Source organism: Nyctereutes procyonoides, unplaced genomic scaffold (genome assembly GCF_905146905.1).
Source record: "Nyctereutes procyonoides isolate TBG_1078 unplaced genomic scaffold, NYPRO_anot_genome, whole genome shotgun sequence".
NCBI classification, from domain to species: domain Eukaryota; kingdom Metazoa; phylum Chordata; class Mammalia; order Carnivora; family Canidae; genus Nyctereutes; species Nyctereutes procyonoides.
The window spans coordinates 25,093,544-25,111,742 of NW_026575126.1; the positions used below are offsets into that span (position 1 = coordinate 25,093,544).

General features: G+C 36.5%; 1 pseudogene; it reads right to left on the reverse strand.

Moving 5' to 3' along the window:
- Nucleotides 1–16,359: 16,359 nt before the first annotated feature.
- Nucleotides 16,360–16,813, reverse strand: LOC129519185 (nucleoside diphosphate kinase A-like; annotated as a pseudogene).
- Nucleotides 16,814–18,199: the final 1,386 nt, after the last annotated feature.

The following is an 18,199-nucleotide window of genomic DNA, read 5'->3' on the forward strand; positions in this document are numbered from 1 at the left end:
GGCTCAGGCTCTCTCACTCCAGGCAGAGTATTATTAACCACCATGGCCATAGACTTTGAGACACCACTTTTTTTGTACAAGGAGCAGTAAGGGAATTTTCTAGTTAATTTTAATTAATTTTCTAATTAATTTTCTAGTTAATCAGGTTAATCCAGAGGAGAAGCAAAGAAGATTTATGATACCTAACTTCCTGGCTTTTTAGGCTACTCTACCATGTTAGCAAACAGCCTCTTGATTCCTTACTTTGAGGAAAATTCTAAGTCTACTGTATCCACACACTTTCTCTATTGCAACAAAAACATTCTGAATATGTAACATACTGAGAGCACATGAAGAGATTGCAAATAGTAAGAGGTATGAGCATAAAGACTCCTTTAATATGTGTGGTAGCACCAGAATAGATGTTTACAGAATTGGTACCCATGTAGTTTTAAGCTTTACCCAAGAAAGAGATAGAGTTCCACTTCAAAGGCACCTAGTTAAATCAGTTGGCAGTGAACATAGGCAGTGCTGTGCCCTCCAGCTGGATGGAATTTGGACATCATATCTGTTGGCTTCATACACAATTAGAGGACATCTATAAGTGTACTGTGTGGTGCATTTAATGAAGAACTAGACATTTCCAGATACCACTGAGTAGATATTTTGATTTGTTCTTATTAGACCCAGGCTTGTCCCTGACTTCTGAGCTGTTATAGGCATTTGAGGCATTACTGAGTGACTGGGATTTCTAAGGAACCTAAGTAACAAGGGCCACTTGAAACTCTGTCTATGGAAATATGTATGTAGGCTTTACCTGGAACAGGACTAGGAGGAAGGTGAGCCACTGGTTCATTTGTTCCAATCCATTCCATAGGTTCCATATCACCCAATCCATTTCACGCTGGAGAAATATCAATAGCGTTTGCTTCTGGCCTTTCCCAGACAGTGAGTCCTTTAGTTGTCCATTGTTACCTCCTGATTATTTTCATTGTTGCTCCACAAAAAAAAAAAAAAGAAAAGAAAAAAAAAAAAAACCTCATTAACAGCACTTGTATATGATTTGGTTGATTCTCCTGCATGTTTTTTTACATTTAGAATCCTAGAGCAGCTCTGCAAACAAAAGGGTGTCCAAGTAAATCTACATGTTAGGATAATTCACTAACCAGTGGTTGCACTGCTAATTTGATTTTGCTGCTGATCAGAGATAGGAAGAGAATCGTAATTGAAATGCATTGCAACCAATTTGTAAATGTTAGTACACATTATCAATCATTGTTATGCTATTAACATAAATTATCACATAGGAGTAATTTAAAACTGTTAACTGACACAGGTATATCTTATTCCCGGTGACAATTACATATAAAGGAAGGAGGTCAGGGTAAATGTTGCATGGTATTACTGCATGGACTACTGATGGACAGTAGTGATTAAGTGAACAAAAATTATTTTGTTCCTATTTTTTTAATTTTCTGTTTTACATAAATTTAGAATATCACTCATATTCTTAAGAACACACTTTTGAGGCTAACTTCTCAAAACTCACTATTCTGCTTCATACTAATCTAATGTTGATTTTTAATGAGTTATTTCATATTTTTTTAGCTTTATACTCAGGTATAGGACATTTTCTTTAAAAAGTTAGAAAACTAACTCATTACCAGTGAATTCTTGGTTGACTACACGAACTTCCAATACCTTTGTATATTGATGCATTGTGTCCTATATTTTTGAGCGAATTAGTACCAAAAAATAATAAGCTTATGCTTCTTGAGGTGAGCATTCACTTTGAATACGGGAACTGGATATGTGGGCAGATTGTCTGTTGAGGCTATGATATGGTGAAGAAAGTCTTCCTGTTTTCCTGTGGGGCTTATCAAACTATTTACTATATGTGGCCTTTGGGGTATAATAATGAAAGGTAAACTAAAATCCATTATATGATGAGAGATAAAGCCAGATTATGAGCATTGGATTTCTCAGGTTCAAGCTTTGAAATCTTAAATGCTTGAAGCTTCTCAGCCAGAGGTTAAGTTGTCAGTGGCTAACACAATGAGAATTCTGGACAAGTGTCACAACTGGAAATGTTATATGAGATCATACTGCAACTGGATGTCAAGGACAACATGTAAAACGACAAATGGGTCCTTAGCAGAATAGCAGAATAATGTGCTATCACTTCATCTCATCCCAAAGGGTTCCATCAGTTCTAGGACTATTGAGTCTATGAGGGTCGTCTGTTATAAGTATTTATGAGACGTACATGACACAACATGTATGACATCCTGAAGCTGTGAAATGGAATGGCAATACTGATTCCTTGGTGTTCAGGTCAGAAAACAATTGCATATAAACATATAGAGAAGATGCTACAATAATTTTTTGTTATTTTTAAATGTGGAATGCTAAATGCCAAGTCAGGACATAGAAGAGATGTTTCTAGTGGTAAGTTCAAATAATCATGGAGGATAAAAGATAGATATCATCAAAATCACTCATGAAAATCTCAGGGACAGAGACACTCCGTGAATCCAGCTTTATCTCCGGGTTGGGTAGATCAGTGTTTCTGGGGAGGCTCTTCTGTTTAGGACCATAATGCATGAGAAGTATATATCTATAAACATCAGAATCTGAGTCAAAATAAAAAGGAAATTCACATAAGGGGCATGTAAGAACTGGAGATAGTTAAAGGAATAGATTTTTATGTTCTTACATTCCATCTACAATTCTTCCTGGGATTTACATGCACTGAGTGAAAATATTAAAATTGCAGACCTAATTGCATTATCTAATGGTTATCTTTCACTTTCTTACTTTCTTTTCTCTTCCTCTTTCCTCCCCTCCCTTCCTTCCCCTCTTCTACTAACTCTCAACAGTTAGCATTATTTAATATCACCCTGTCTCTTTGAGTTGGAATAGAAACATTAAGCCTCTTTTAAAAGAAAAACTTACGTAATATCCATTGTCATCTCTAAGGTCTTTAATTTTTCAAATTTTTGTGTCTTATTATTATTTTGTGTCCTGTTAGCAGGAATTCTTAAATTTTTTGTAGGCCAGACCTTTTGAGCGTATAATGAAAACAAAGGACACTTTGCCAGAAAAATTCACTAGATACATTTACATTCTGTGAAAAAAGACAAACAAGATTCAAGCATGGCCCTGTAATTCTCAACTAAGAATCTCTAGACCACCACAGATTTCTCTTTCAACCAGCAGGTGGTCCACATTCTTACGGTCTAACATTCTATCCTGTATCATCATTTTAGAAGGAGACTATGGTACCCATAAAGACAGTATAGCAATAAGTAGCTAACATTCACTAAGTATTTAAATCCGTACAGGCATTATTCCAAGTTAACTCTTTTGCCATTTACCACAACCTGAAGGTAAGTGTGCTGTTGTTCTGATTTTACTGTTAAGGAAACTGAGGTACAAGGAGGCAAAAGAATATGCTGAAGACCACATAACTAGTAAAGTGGCTGAGTTATGATTTGAGCCCAGAAAGTCTGGTTTGAGACTGTGAACCATTATGCAATGCTACCTTGCGACATAAGAGAAATCAGATGTCTTTTCTACTAGTCTTGGTAAAAAGAAGAAAAGGTGATGATGACCATACTATAACCATTTAACTATGACCCTGTGACAATGGTCCTTTCTAATCAGGAGTGCTTTCTTCTTTAGAAGAGAGGATGCGCCTCCTCTTAGTATTTGAAGCTGGCTGATGTTCTACACCTACACCTAGCTAGTCTTACAATCAGTCCTCTTGGTAAGCATTTGAATTGATATCTAGCAATTTTATAACCCCATGAAAAGAAAAATTTATTGGATCATAATCTGCAAAGAACTCCTGAACAGTGAAGTCATGGAAGAAGCAGGGAGGCCATGGGCCTCGGGAAAAACTCAGACAGAGAATCTAATGCTGATGGATATATCTGGTTTTTATCTGCTTCTCTCTTTATTATTCATTTTCTCTTACTGCCAACTGGCTTTCTCCAAATGGCAGGAAATGTGAGCCACCATAGCTTACAAGTTTTATACTTTACATTTTATCATAAGAGGGAGATTGTTTTGTCATTTTCTTAATGTCAAGTTCAATAATCTAAGACATTATATTTTATTGACCCAACATGGGCTAATTTCTCACCCTTGGAACAAATCAAATGTGACTTAGGGTAGAGTGATTGGATTATGTGAAAATATATTAGTGCCATAGAAATATGTGGGTGGAATAGGAAGGGAGATGCTCCCAGGAAAAGGGACAGAGTGATAAACAAACAATACTCACTGCTTTACCACAAAAGAAAACTCAATTTATTTGTTTGAAGTTAGCATTAAATTATAGATGACTACTGGACAAGGGGCTTGAACATTTATTTCTTGCTTTACACAGTTAATATGTTGGGGAAAATGGTGTGCAAATCAAATTTGTGTTGATTCAATAAATAGGTGACTAGTTGGAAAAATTTTGTAATAAATGTTTCCCCAAAGGGAATGTTCTTAAAATAAATAATATCATCCTTAATTTGGGTTTTATATCAGCTCATAGAGAGATAAACTTGTAATGAGAAACTGGTGGGAGTAAGAAGTACCTCTTTTAGAAGAAAAGCTGTCACTTTTTGCTGAATGACTTCTGAAGGAGTCTGGGACTGTGATTAAGAGAACTTTCAGCTGAGAATGAAAGTAAACATGCAAAGTTTAGTGATTGACTTGTCAAAGGTTCTTTGATAGTGTAACTGCCACCTGGTGCTTCTTAATGAAAGAAGCAAAACAGAATTAGTATGCATAGCACTTTGAATAAAATGATATTGAGACATGAGCCTGGACCAGCTCCTGAATGAATCTGAAGCTTTTGACAGGGAAACTTAACTGTCTTATATTCTATCACTATGCTGACTAAAAGATGGCTCTGGACAAGAGTGTACTGAGAAATTATGTCAGTAAAAAAGGCATGCATCTTTTTTTTTTATAACACTAGACTTTTTTTTTTAAGATTTTATTTATTTATTCACGAGAGACACACACAGAAAGGCAGAGACACAAGCAGGTTCCATGCAGGGAGCCCGAATGGGACTCGAACCAGGGTCTCCAGGATCAGGCCCTGGGCTGAAGGCGGTGCTAAACCACTGAGCCACCCGGGCTGCCCAAAAGGCATGCATCTTATAGAAGTCGTATTTTTAGCATTGAACTAGAATCAGAATGTGAAGGACAAACTTCTTGCTCATTTTTTCTCTTCCTCATCAAGTGAGAAAAAAACTTACATGTGGAATTTTACGTATTTGAAAACACGTGGTAGTCAGACTGAAACTTTTCTCCTTGAACAGCTTGAGCAAGTTTGAGAAATAGTGTGTATGGTGGATGGACAAATGCAGCTCTGAATGCCATCATTTGGAAAAATGAATATCAAAGTCTTAGGTTTAATACTTTTTTAAAAGATGCTTTATGTTTATATTTACAATTAATATTTAAAAATATTTTTCATCTACCATTAGCTCTGGGAACATGATTTGGGAATGTCAATTTGTAGCAGTGTCTTTATACCTGGGAATAAATGTGCACAGGAACTTCAAAAGACAATTTAAGATTGAGCAAATATAACCCCTAGTTCATGGTGATAGTAGTCTGTCTCAATAGCTTAAAAAGAGAAGCTAGTAGCTGGTATACATAGACGAGAGATGGAACAGAGGGATGAGATATGGTGGAAAAAATGCAAGAAGGATGCAGAATTGGTAAGAAACAAAGTATTCATAGAGACTGTCATTGTATCTAAATTATAACTATTGATTCCAATGGAAATAGAAAATATGATATTAGAATTATAATTTGTAAAAAGGAAAATTCAACATTATTTTTGGTTATTTAGAATTATGAATCATTAGCCATTATGTCATTGGAAGCCATTATGCAATTGGTCAAGAATATGAACTGTAGAATCTAAGTTCAAAAACCATCCTTCTTATTGGTTATGTGACTTTGGACAACTTAATCTCTTAAGCCTCAGATTCCCCCATCTTCAGAATGTATATAATAATAGGACTTATTGAGAAGGTTGTTGTTTTGGCTGAATAAGCAAATCCATATCATATTACTACCACAGTGTCTAATATATAGTAAATGCATTAATGAAGTTTCCTATTCTTTATGGCTCAATCTTAAAAATAAATCATCAGGGCACCTGGGTTAAGCATCCAATTCTTGATTTCAGCTCAGGTCATGATCTCAAGGTGGTGAGATCATGCCCCACATTGGGCTCTGTTCTCAGTGGAGAATCTGCTTGATATTCTCTCCCTCACCCTCTGCCCCTCTCCCCCTACAACATGTGTTCTCTCTCTGTCTCTCTTAAATAAATAAACAAACAAATAAATAAATAAATCTATCTTAAAAATAAAATATAAATACCTATAGACAGAAATATCTGTCTCATTATGTAACATGCCACATCCTAGTTATATTCCTGACTTCAGTACTCCCTGGAATGACCTTAACATTATCTGGTTATGCATAACCCTTTGATCAGGGAACAGTAATAGACTGTTCAAGACAGAAAGTGATAAAGTCTTAATTACCATTCCTACAGAGGAGAAAGCTGATTTCCAGAATGCTTAAGTATTCTTCATAAGCTTCCCAACTAATTGGTGATAGATTAATGATTTTGTCCAATAACTTAAGCTTTTCCATTACACCATTGGTTCTTAAGATTTTGTGGGAGCCAGGAACCTCTTTGAGCATCTGATAAAAGTCACAGGCTTTATTCTCACCCAATGTGTGTCTGCTGCACACGTAAAAAAACTTTCTGCAAAAAACAAAAAACTTTCTGCATATGATGTCAGGGATCCTCTCTTCCCTAAATCCTATTCGGCTCTTGGCTATGGACTTTAGCTGATCAATACCATTCCTGATGCTGCCACCTTGAAAAAAGAACTTTTGGTTAGTTTCATCTTTGTTCCTCATGTCCTTCATGCAGAGACTTTCAGTTTTCCCTCTCCCTAGTCTCTAGCCCATAAAGATAGGAGCCAGATATCTACAAGCAATGACCTCTATGTTATATTTTAGAGCTGGTTCAAACCAGTTCTAAGTGGTCTTACCCCATGAATCATTCAGAAATTTCAAGAAATACACAACCAACTCCAAGAAAAACACATTTCTACCAAATCCCTCAGGAATGGAGCAAAGAATAAGCTTTAGGAAAAATATAGATGCAGGAGTATGTCCTTACATGTGATAGTTCTAATTGTTATTATATCAAGGCCATATGAAATGAGAAAGTGCCTCCCGATTACACTCATAACAAAGAGAAAAATTGCCAAAAACCATTGCTTTCTTTACCTCCTGCAAATGATGACTTATGATTCAGCTGGAAAGTTATATCCAAACAAAAATGTTCTCATCAGTTATGGAATGATTGTGTGTGCGTGTGTGTGTGTGTGTGTGTGTGTGAATGAAAAATTTGCAAACTATCTCTTTTATGCAAAAGATTGAACAGTGGTTTTATATGAGAATGGGAACATAAGGAGTGGTACATCTTTAAAGGGAGTGGCATGATATAATGACTGGGAAAAATATGCAGCCAAGAAACTTTATCTAGCCAAGATTACTGTATTCTGTCATTCTGAATAGAAGGAGAGAGAAAGGGTTTCCCAGACAAACAAAACCCAAAGGAGTTCATGACCACTAAATCAGCCCTGCAAGAAATATTAAAGGGGACTCTTTGAGTGGGAAAGAAAGACCAAAAGCAACAAAGACTAGAAAGGAAAGAGAAAATCTCCAGAAACAATGACTTGACAGGTAATACAATGGCACTAAACTCATATCTATCATTACTCTGAAGGTAAATGGGCTAAATGCTCCAATCAAAAGATACAGAGTATCAGAATAGATCTAAAAAAAAACAAGAGACATCTATATGTTGCCTACAAGAAACTCCTTTTAGACCTCAAGACACCTCCAGATTGAAAGTGAGGGAGTAGAAAGCCATTTATCCTGCTAATGGATGTGGAAAGAAAGCCAGAGTAGCCATACTTACATCAGAAAAGTAGATCTTAAACCTAAGACTGTAACAAAAGATGAAAAGGTCACTATATAAAAATAAAGTGATCTATCCAACAAGACAATCTAACAATTGTAAATATCTATGCCCCCAAAATGGGAGCACCCAAATATATAAAACAATTAATAGGGCAGCCTGGGTGGCTCAGTGGTTTAGTGCCACCTTTGGCCCAGGGCCTGATCCTGGAGACCTGGGTTCAAGTCCCACGTCAGGCTCCCTGCATGGAGCCTGCTTCTCCCTCTGCCTGTGTCTCTGCCTCTCTGTCTCTGTGTGTGTGTGTGTGTGTCTCATGAATAAATAAATAAAATCTTTAAAAAAGGAAAGAAGAGTTAATATCTATTCTTCTGAAACTATTCCAAAATATAGAAATGGAAGGAAAACTTCCAAACTCGTTCTACAAGGCCAGCATAACCTTGATTCCAAAACCAGACAAAGACTACACTAAAAAGGATAATTACAGGCCAATATCCCTGATGAACATGGATGCAAAAAGTTCTCAACAAGATACAAACAAATCAAATCTAACAGTACATTAAAACAATTATGCACCACAATCAAGTGGGATTTATTCCTGGGCTGCAGGGGTGGTTCAATATTCACAAATCAATCAATGTGATATACCACATTAATGAAAGAAAGGATAAGAACCATATGATTCTCTCAATAGATGCCAACAAAGCATTTGACAAAATATAGCATCCATTCTTGAAAAAAAAACCCTCAACAAAATAGAGATGGGGGAACATACCTCTGCTTATAAAGGCCATATATGAAAAACCCATAGCTAACATCATCCTCAATCCAGAAAAACTGAGAGCTTTTCGTCTATGGTCAGGAACAAGACAGACATGTCCACTCTCATAATTGTTATTTAACATAGTACTGGAAGTCCTAGCTTCAGCAATCAGACAGCAAAAAGAAATAAAAGGAATCCAAATCAGCAGGGAAGAAATCAAACTTTCACTATTTGCAGACAACATGATACTTTATGTAGAACACCCAGAAGACTGGATCAAAAAATTGCTAGAACTGATACATGAATTCAACAAAGTTGCAGGGTATAAAATCAACATACAGAAATCTGTTGCTATTTCTGTACATCAGTAATGAAGCAGTGGAAAGAGAAATCATGGAATCAATCCCATTTACAATTGTACCAAAACCATAAAATACCTAGGAATAAACCAACCAAAGAGGTAAAAGACCTGTACTCTGAAACCTGTAGAACACTGATGAAAGAAATTGAAGATTACACAAAGAAATGGAAAAATTCCACTCTCATGGGTTGGAAGATCAAATATTGTTAAAATGTCTATACTACCCAAAGCAATGTACACATTTAACGCAATCCCTATCAAAATGCCACCAGCAGTTTTCAGCGCTAGAACAAACAAAATTTGTATGGAACCACAAAATGCCCCAAATAGCCAAAGCAATCTTGAAAAAGGAAAACAAAGCTGGGGCATCATGATTCTGGACTTCAAGCTATACTGCAAAGCTGTAATCATCAAGACAATATGGTACTGGCACAAAAACAGATGCATAGATCAATAGAACAGAATAGAAAACCCAGAAATGGACCCACAACCATATGGCTAACTAATCTTCAACATAGCAGGAAAGAATATCCAATGGGAAAAGATGGTCTCTTCAACAAATGGTGTTGGGAAAACAGGTCAGCAATATGTGGAAGAATGAAACTGGATCACTTTCTTACAGCATACACAAAAATAAATTCAAAATAGATGAAAGACCTAATAAGGTGAAGCAGGAAACCATCAAAATCCTAGAAGAGAGCATAGGGAGCAACCTCTTTTGACCTTGGCCATAGCAACTTCTTACTAGACACATCTCTGGAGGAAAGAGAAACAAAAGCAAAGATAAACTATTGGGACTTCATCAAGATAAAAAGCTTCTGCTCAGCAAAGGAAACAATAATACTAAGAGGCAACAAGTGTAATGGGGGAAGATATTTGCAAAATATAATACAAATCAAAACCACAGTGATGGCTCCCCTTTCTCTGCATCCTTGCCAACATCTTGTCGTTTCCTGACTTGTTCATTTTAGCCATTCTGACTGGTGTGAGGTGCTATCTCATTGTGGTTTTAATTGGTATTTCCGATGCCAAGTGATGTTGAGCATTTTTTCATGTGTCTATTGGCCATTTCTATATCTTCTTTGGAGAAATGTCTGTTTATGTTTTCTGCCCATTTCTTGATTGGATTATTTGTTCTTTGGGTGTTGAGTTTGATAAGTTCTTTATCACTGTTGGTGGGAATGCAAGCTGGGTGCAGCCGCTCTAGAAAACAGTATGGAGGTTCCTCAAAAAGTTGAAAACACAGTTACTCTATGACTCAGCAATTGCACTACTGTGTATTTACCCCAAAGATACAAATGTAGTGATTGGAAGGGGCACCTGCACTCGAATGTTTATAGCAGCAATGTCCTCAATAGCCAAACTATGGAAAGAGCCCAGATGTCCATCAACAATTGAATTGATAAAGAGGTGGCATATATATATGATACACATATAATATGTAAAAATATATATTTATATGATATACATATGTATATAAACATGTGATATACATATATAGATAAATACATATATAATGGAATACTATTCAGGCATCAAAAAAATGAAATCTTGCAATTTGCAATGACATGGATGGAACTAGAGGATATTATGCTAAGTGAAATAAGTCAATCAGAGAAAGGCAATTATCATATACTCTCACTCATATGTGGAATTTAAGAAACAAAGCAGGACCACAAGAGAAGAGAGGAAAAATAATTAAGGAATCACTGACCTCTACCCCTGAAACTATTAATAATACATTTTATGTTAATTAATTTAATTTAAATAACTAAAACCACAATGAGCTAGCACCTTACACCTGTCAGAATGGCTAAAATTAACAACACAGGGAACAATGGATGTTGGCGAGGATGTGAAGAAAAGGAAACCCTCTAACATTGTTGATGGGAATGGAGAAAACGGTGTGAAGTTTCCTCAGAAAGTGAAAGATAGAACTACCCTATAATCCAGCAATTGCACTACTAGGTATTTTGTACCCAAAGGATACAAAAATCTGAGTCAAAGGGGCACATATACCCCAATGTTTATAGCAGCATTATCAACAATAGCCAAATTATGGAACAAGCCCAAATGTCCATTGACTAAGGAATGGATAAAGAAGAGGTGGTCACACATACAATGGAATATTACTCAGCCATTGAAAAGAATGAAATCTTTGCAATGACATGGATGGAGCTAGAGTGTATTATGGTAAGCAAGACAAGTCAGTCGGAGAAAGATAAATACCATATGATTTCTGTGTTCTCACTTGGTATTTCCTCTGTGTGTCACATCCCTGGTGTCACTTTTGTGTGGCCAAACTTCCTCTTATAAGGACATCAGACTGGATTTAGGGCCCACATGAACATAGCCTCATTTTAACTTAAGTACCTCTGTAAAGGCCCTAGTCACTGAGATCCTGGGGTTTAGGGCTTCACCATACATTTTAGGAGAGACACAATTCAGCTCACAATAGCTACATAGCTTATTAGCCCAGCAGACTCATAAATGACACTTAAAGAGGTAAGCAGTTTTTTGTGGGTTTTTTTGGAATAATATTTCTGTAAGGCGAGTGATGCAAGGTGTGCTTACCACCTGTTTACCTGCCTTTTCAGCCATCAGCACTTGTAAGATATAAGGTACACAATGACTAAATTGGCTCTTTGACCAAGACATGTACCAACTCTTGCTCTAGCTCTCTCTGCAGAAAAACTGAAGTGTTTGGGACAAAAGATTTTTTTAAACCTGAGAATGGATTTCCAAGAAGGCTGCCAACCCTAATATAAAGGCTTGCTACCATCCAGCTCTCACTGCTATGTTTACTCACCATGGTGGAGCATTTCCAATCCTGTCAGCTTGTCTTTGATTTTACATTTTTTATAGTAACTTTCTAGCCAGATATCAGTGCTGCTTGCTATCTTTTAGATGTTCAAAATCAAAAGTTGCACAGTGGTTATGTTTTTATTTTACTAAAGATTATTTCTATTTTTGGCAATCTTTGACAGCTCTTTTCAGCATGGGGCTACAATAAACCCATGGAAACTCTGGCTTTTATGGAAAGCAAAACAAGTCAGAGAATTATTTCACCCAACTAACTTGGGAGATAGATTTTTATTCCTTTCAGCCTCTATAAATCCTATGTATCTCCATTACAGATTTACCTTAGGAATGGAATTTTGTGTCTTGCTTGCATTTTATAAATTTTGTCCAGAGTATTTCACATAAAACAGAGAAGTACTTTTCATATCTTTTATTTAAAGCCAGGATGTCTTCTGGGCCAAGGAGGTGGCTTTTAGTAATGGAGCCAGAACATGATAGTCTGCCCAAAATGGGAGACAAATCTAAAGTGTGCTGAGCTAAGAAGCCAGACAGGTTTCAAAAACCTCTTACCATATTTGTTTTTATACGTATACTTCATCTTGTGTCCACTCCCATATGATCTGCCATCAATTACGCAGTGGTAATGAAAACCTCCATGTATTTTACAAGACAGAGACACCACAATAAAAGTAACTGGGGCCAGTGAGCTGCCAGTCCAGCTTTTTTTTTTCTTACTGCCTGTCCCTGGACACCCCTGACTCCTTCCTCTGCCCTTACTTTAAAAAGCTTCCATTGGTATATTTCCTCCTTTTCATGTTTTAAAGTTTGCTGGAGAAATTATAATGTTAAGTTTCAAAGCACTTTGGAATCAGACCAGGAATTGAAATCTTGGCTCTATCCTTGGTGTGAACTTTCTCTGCCTTAAGTTTCCTTTTCTCTAAATGGGTGCTAATATGAAGAATAAATAAATTATATTTATAAAGCACTTGGTCTAGTGCATGGCTACACTGTATAAGCACTCCATAATAAAAAGCTATTTTTATCTTTCTTATTGTCTCTCTTTATTGTTCTTCTAAATTTTGGTTCCTCCTTGCCCCCATTGCCTCTTCTCCTTTCTGGTCTTTATTAATCAGCTTTCTCTTTCCTCCCCAGTGATGTAGTTAGTATATGTATGCCTTTGCTTGTGACCTAATCCAGTGAATCTCAAACAAGCAGCTGTATTGGGAAGGATTTTTAACTATTCAACTATTTGAACTATTCAAAAGCCCTATGGAAGCCTTAGATTGATTTCTAATAGTATTTCATTGTTTTTCTTTCCTTTCTTCTTTTTTTTTTCTTTTGCTCCATTTAAATCAACTCGGTATGGAGAAACTGCCAGGTTCATGCTTACCAGAAGTTCTGATGAGGAGTTATAAACATTTTACATTAAAAAGAGAGAATGATCAATGTATAAATATACTTTTCCTAGGAGTAGCATCTTTCAACACATAAAGTCCACGGGGATAGGGGAAGAGAATATACAAATTAAAGGCTTTGTATTTCTCTTCTCTCGTCTCTAAAACTAAAGAGGTGAGCTAGATGCTTTCACCTGTTCTAAATACTAGTGATATGGACGATGTTAGCATAACTCTTTAACTGAAAGATGTTTTGGTATCTAAGGCTCTCCACCCTTTCATTGAGGGATACTATAATGAATAGATTTATGAATCACATCCTTGTATTCATTGCTCAGGAATACTATTGAGGATATAGTCTAGTATGTTATTCAGTACGGCTTCTGTTTGAAACCCATCTTACTATTTCATATTAACATCTAGCAAACTTATAGTCAAATTCAAGTTTCAATTCTAGTCACTGAAGGAGTCTTTATAGGCTTACTAACAATATTATCCATAATTTTGCTGTTTAAAAAAGTGTGTTCAGAGTTTTCTATTTTATAATATTTACATTAAACCCTCTCTAGTAAAACTAAGAGTATACATTAATAAGTAATTCTCATCCCTTCCCCTGGCCTATCTAATTTCTTAGCACTCACAGGTACTGTTTCCTTGAAATGTCATTTCGTTCACACACCTTCTTAGGCTCTGTTTATCTCATGTGTGAAATCAAAGACTAATAATATGTGCACATGTATAAAAGAAGGGAGCCTATTCTTTCTTCCCTCCTGACCTCTAGTTTTTTGCATGTAGATTTTTGTTTGGCTTGCAGATGTTATTCAATGTTATTTGGTAAGGGGAAATCTACAGTGATAACTGGCACCTCCTATCATATTTGACTTTCCCTTATGATTTTTAACATTGCTAGTTAAGACCCTATTTTTTCTTTTCTATATTTCTTTCTTTTTTAAAAGAATATAGCATATTTTATCGTAGAATATGTCCTATGTTACCTTGAGAACATGGACTCCAGACATAATTTGTCCTGAATTGCTTGGTTTGTATCATACTTGAAAACAATTAACTATCACAAGCCAAGTTATGCACAGAATGTAGTTGGCTTATGTCAACTCTTGGTTTAGCAATTTACTATAGGTTTTATTGAAGCTATTTTGTGTCTTAATTTTACAGATTGCTTTAAGATTTTAGTCATTTGCCTCAAATCTTTATTAGGTAAGGTACACATGTAACATCATTTTACAAAAAAAGGAAAGCTAAGATACTAATAACTAAGATAACATGTGGCTTAGGACACTGTGAAGGCCATGGATCTGGAGTAGGATTCCTTGGTTTTTGATTCTAGATTCTTCAGTTATTTGTCATGTGATAACTTAATGTTTTGGTACTTCGATGTTTTGTTTTTTAATCTGCATAATGGGCTTAAAACTGGCATTTTTAGCTTAGCTCGGAGCCTGGTGCATAAATAGTATTATTTATTTGGTGATTTTTAATTTTCAGGATAAAACTGTCAAAACTGGTCTGCAATGAACTGAAACATAATTACACTTAATTGCAGAATCTCCATGTCTCAGGGCCCTTTGTTGGTGAATTCCTTTTATCCAGAGAAAGCTGTCCTTTACCTCAGCATTAAACTTCGACATTGGGGGACAAGAAGAAGTAGTGTGTGTGTATATATATATATATATATATATATATATATATATATATATATAAATGAAGCTGGAAAAAAAGAAGTTGATGATTTAAATAAATGAGCATTGTTTCTTATAAAACCCAGGAAGGATAAAGAGCCCCATTCAGTTCATTAACCAGTTACTAAATGGTGTTTGTGTTATCCCCATGAATACTAAATGAATTCATTATGATATGTGCTATTACAGTGAATAGCAAATGAATTCATAACGATGGGCTCCATAAAAATATTCCTAATGGAGAAGTTATGCATTATCAAGCTGGTTTCTAGAGTAACTGAGGCTTACATTTAAATGGGGGAAATAAATAATACCAGACACAACATGGATTAGTTGGAGTTATTTGAGTAGGTCCTACAGAAGTGAAAATACCGTGTCTTGGTAATGTGTCTGTAGCCTCAGATGACTCAGTTTTTAGTTTCTGTCCTCTATTACTGATGGATAATGTCTCTATCTGTCTTTGATTCAAAGAGGTGGATGCAATTGTATGCAGCTGGTCAACAGTAAACCTTTGGTTTGTGATGACACAGATTAGTTGAGAAAGCTTGAAGGGTTTTCAACCTTTCCTGTTGAGACACTATCTGAAGGAATGGCTACCACACTTGACCAATCTGCAGGTCAGTTGCTGGACATAAAATCCAGCGAACCCCCTCATCTGCCCACTCTCTTTCTCAGCAGAAGAATAAAATAAATTTTAGAATTAATGGCATGAATGGTGTACCCTTGAAGTAATATTTGAATTTTATTGACCATCGTAAATAGATTATGAAGTCATGGCAGCAACAAAAGCACAGATGGTGTCTTATTATAAACCTGCAAACTACAAGCGATGAGCCTGAAGACCACTCAGAGGGCACTTGTGGGCCATCAGTGGTCTAGAAATCACACTATGATAGCCTCTCATCTAAAGGTATAATTAATTTCTTAGGAAAAAAAATGACACAGCTTCTCAGTTCATAATAAAATTAAAATACTTCCAGGGCTTAATTTTCAAGAACCAGCAGTTTTATATGTCACCCTAATTTATGATTATATTTGAGCCTATGAGAGTAAAATTTAGCAAGAAGAATAAAAAGTAGAAGAAATAGAAAGCAGAACTTAATGAATGCAAGCAGTTTAACAACTCAATTAAGTAACATTACTTGCAACCTACAGTGTACAAAGCGTTGTGGGAGATACATAAATAAAACATTGTGTTAGTCCTCAAGAAATTTTATAGGGAGCACTCCCAGCTCTAAGAGTTCCCCTCCATGTTACCAAGGAGTTCTCAAAAATAATTGGATTTGCTAGAACCTTGTCCCTGCCCATGGGAAGGAGCGGTAAAAGCTCTGGGGTTTGCTCTCTTGTCACTCATAGATCCAGTTCTGAGCAGAGCTCTTATAATCCACCAGCTCCTCAGGCTGAAACCCCAAGCCAGTCACCGAATCACTACCCGTCACTGAATTGCTACCATGGGTAATGTTCCTGTCAACATGGATGCAAAGGTCCCTATGGATGGTCCCAGGCTTGGAGTCTACAGGGTTAGTCCTCTGAGATTTACTCAGCTTGGCTTCACCACATTCACCCCCTCCCAGACCATGGGAACCACAGGCCCTGATTGCATGTATTTCGCCAGGCCGGCAAAGAATGATGATCCTTTAGGTCAATGTAGTGTTCTTTGAGAAGGTCTTCCGAAGCCTGAATTAATCTCATAGCAATGAGACAATTCCCTTTACTCAAAACACTTGATACTCTCTCCTACCAGGCTACACTGGACCTCATCAGGCATGATGGCAATAAGGCGCACTCACTATTGGCCATCGTCCTGGGGATAGAGAGCCCTCCAACTATTCAGGCCACAACTCCATCAGGGGCCGCCCTGTCATGTACATGTTTAACCATGATGCAAGTTAGACTGGGATAAGACTTAGAACCAATATGCACCAATTTGATGGAATGTGAATAGTAGCAAAATAATAGCAAGCATTTCTATAGCACTTGCTATGTGCCACGAACTTTTCTAAGCACTTCACATAAGTTAACTCATTTAGTCCTCACAACAAACCCATGATGTAAGCACTATTGTCATCCCCAATTTAAATGGGAGGAAACTGATGCACAGATGATTAACGAAGAGATAACTAACGGACCAAGACTTTTTCTCGCTTTCCTTCCATGACAAAAGGTTGCTGCCGAGAAGCAGCTGCCACCTAGTAGAAAATTTTGAGGTTGTAGAAGAGAGTGGAGCCACAAGATGGAACATGAATTCCTGATTCCACGAGACAGATTGGACTTTCCAAAAAAAAAGAAGGTGGTGTCAAATGTGGCGAGACATAAAATAGGATGATTTGTGAAGAAAGGCACAAAAAGATGTTTGATAATTAGAACATCAATTTTTTTTAAGATTTATTTATTTATTTTAGAAAGAAAGAGAGAGAGACCATGGGGCAGGGGTAAAGGGAGAGAATCTTCAAGCATACCCCCCGCTGAGTGCAGAGCCCCATGTGGGCCTAGATTCTATGAGCCATGAGGTCATAACCTGAGCAGAAATCAAGAGTGAGGTGCTCAACCCACTGAGCCATCCAGATGCCCACTTTTAAGTAAGTGGTTCTAAGAAGTAATAATACATGGAAGTGGTTTCCAAATTATACCTAATTAAATAAAGAATAGGGTACAAAAAAGTGAGAATAGTAAGCAAAGCCGGCTTTTCTGATCAGTTCAGTGTTCCTGGCCAGGAGAGTGAGGATGAGATTAGTTACGGGATAGGTTTTAAAAGGAGAGCATTACAAAATAAGCATGAAATAGATTTAAGAACAATGGTGGGAGGAGAAGAGTCAATGGAGACAGACTGAATATGTAATCACCCTTTATATTACATGTTTTGTACACTACTTGTATAAGACATTGGCCAAAAATGCAGCTGGTTTTGTTCGTAATAGTGACTGGACACCATTGTATGGGAAAACATATGGCTTGGTAGTGTTCTCCTCTATTTTATTTAATTTTATTTTTATTAATTAATTTTTATTTATTTAATTTGTTATATATCTTCCCTCTCTTTATGGAAGATCGAGTCTGAAAGATTATCAAAAATTTCATCAGAAAACATTGCAGTGAAATTGAAACAGGCCAAATGTTGAAAAATTTTAAAAACTGGGCAACCCCAGTGCCTTAGCGGTTTAGCACCACCTTCACCCTGGGTTGCAA